This window comes from Loxodonta africana, chromosome X (genome assembly GCF_030014295.1).
Source record: "Loxodonta africana isolate mLoxAfr1 chromosome X, mLoxAfr1.hap2, whole genome shotgun sequence".
Lineage (NCBI taxonomy): Eukaryota > Metazoa > Chordata > Mammalia > Proboscidea > Elephantidae > Loxodonta > Loxodonta africana.
The window spans coordinates 178,479,221-178,481,935 of NC_087369.1; positions in this window are offsets into that span (position 1 = coordinate 178,479,221).

Consider the following 2,715-nt stretch of genomic DNA (forward strand, 5'->3'; position numbering starts at 1 on the left):
TTGAGACCCCAGGCACTATGCAATGAACTAGGAGTAGAACAGGAGCACTAACTGGGATGTCCAATGAAACCATGACCCTAAACCTCCAAACCGAGAAACCAAATCCCATGATGATTTTAGTTGTACATATGCAACCTCAGCAGCTAATCTTTTTTTTTTTTTTTAATAAATATGCCTCCCACACAACTTTTGCCAATTCGACTTTTTACAGGTGTACAATTTATTGACAGCAATTAGAGTAATCAGTTGTCCAACCCTACCCTTAATCAATGTGATATTTCCATCACTTTTAACATCCACTCCCTTCCCTCTCCCTCCCACCCCTGGTAACTACTAATAAACTTTGTTCTCTATACATTTGCCTTTTCTTGTCTTTTTATATAAGTGAAGTCATATAATATTTGCCCTATTGTGACTGACTTACTTTACTCAGCATAATGTCTTCCAGCTCCATCTATATTGTAGCATGTATCAAGACTTCATTTCTCCTACTGGCTGAGTAGTATTCCATTTGGCTTTTTTTAAATTATAATTTCTATCTCCTTATTGATATTGTCTATTGGTGAGATGTTGTTCTCATATTTTACTTTAGTTCCTTGGACATGGTTTCCATTAGTTTTTTAAACATATTTATAATAAAGTCTTTGTCTAGTATGCCCAATATCTGGCCTTCCTCAGGGACAGTTTCTATTGACTGCTTTTTTTCCCCTTGTGTATGGGTTATGCTTTCCTGTTTGCTTGCATGTATTCTAGTTTTCGTTGATAATTGGATGCTTTTAAATAATATAATGTGGAAACTCTAGAAATCAGTCCCCCCCTTTCTCAGAGTTTGTTGTTGTTGTTACTGTTGTTTGTTTAGTCATTTTCCTGAACTAAATCTGTAAAGTTTGTATTCTTTGTTGTATATATCTCCTGAATTCTCTGATCAGCCAGCTAATGATTAAGCAGAGATTTCTTTAAATTCCTTAAACCAATTAATCTCCCAGCCTTTGCTGAAGGGCTCTGTGTACATGTGTCTTCAACACTCTGGCAATTTCAACTCTGCCTTAGCCTTCACTTTCTGCTTGCACAGATCATCTTCTTTCCCCTGTAACTTTCTCTTTATTTGGATGGTATGCAATAGGCATTAACTGTACTATAGAGCAATAGTGTGATGTGTGAATTAAGGGTGTGGGCTCTGGAATTAGACTGCCTGGGTTCAAATGCCATTTCTGCCATATATTCACTATTTGACCTAAGGTAACTTACCTTACCACTCTTGGCCTTAGTTGCCCTATCGTAAAATGGAGATTATTTTAATATCTTATGTGGAGAATTTTTACGAGGACTATATGTATAAAGTACTTAAAACAGTAAGTTATAAATGCTCAATAAATGCTAAGATGTTATTAATATTACATGTCAGCCAGTTGGCACATAAGGAGGCAGACGTAGCTATCTCCAGCCTGGGCAGAGACTAAAATAAGCAAACAAAATATCTTATTTTAGCTTTTGAGCATCTATATTCTCCTGGATTATTGGAGGAATTCCTAGGGGAGTCTCTTAGAAAAAAGAGAAACATCAAGAGGGAGATGTAGAGAGGAAGATACTGAAGGATACCAAGAAAGCAGATTAGAGAAATAAGAAAGGAAAATTAGAAGAAGAAACCAAGGAGTCCAGGTAAAGGAAAGTAGGTGGCTGGGGAGAGGGAACAGAAGAAAAAGGTTCATGAAGGTAGGGGAGAGAGAGAGAGAAGCCTTGTAATACAGAGCTAAGAAATTTATTGAAGTTTAACAGAAAAGAAACCCTTGTTTGAGAGGAAGAGACTGGCTATATTTAGTACTGGGTAGGATGTCAGTTCTGAAAATAAACTGCTCACAGAACCGAATGTAATCCTCTGTGCTGTTGTCACCTGCAGCAGCCTGGCCTCCCTTGAAGGGAGTATGGAACATGGACATACCACCTACCTCAGAGCTCTTGACATTCACAAGGACAAGCCCCACTTTGTCTCTTTGCCCCATTTATAAGTTTTAAATTTTTTTGATTTATGTGGAGAAAATAAGTAACATATCTGAAGAAAGTGAACTGTCAATTGGTGTGTATGTAGAGTGTCCGGGTAAGTCAATACCTGAATTTAAACCCCATGTGGCCAGATGCTTGATACAATATTTACCAACTCTATGGTACACTTCTGGTACATGAACGTGGAGACAGGGGCCCAGCAGGAAGTGTGACAAGCCCAGAGGCATAACTAAGGTATGGCAGGTAGGGCATGTGCCCTGGGCACCGCTTGAGGAGGGGCACTAATGAGCAGTTTTTATCAGCCATCACAGTTTTCACCGCCAGTTGTGAGAGATTATTCAGCAATTTAAAACTAATTGCCATAGGTGCTATTTTCTGTAGATAGGCCCCTGGTTAGGCCATATGAAAAGATATACTTGAAGCATAGCATAAGTGGCATAGAGGTAAGTCCTGTGGAAATGACATGCCTGTGCAGCTCAAGGGCATGCAGACAGGCCCAGGTCAGGATACATTAGGAAAAGATAGAGAATACATGATTTGGGTCATCAAAATCAAGTGTGTGAAGGAGATTGGACATGAGTAGAAAGCTTTCCCTTTCCAGCAGAAAAAAACAGAATTGTATTAAGTACAATGCTAGCTACTTCTGCCTTAAGAGACTGGATTGTTGTAATAGCCTCTTAATTGTTCTCCCTGCTTCCACCCTATGCCCCTCTT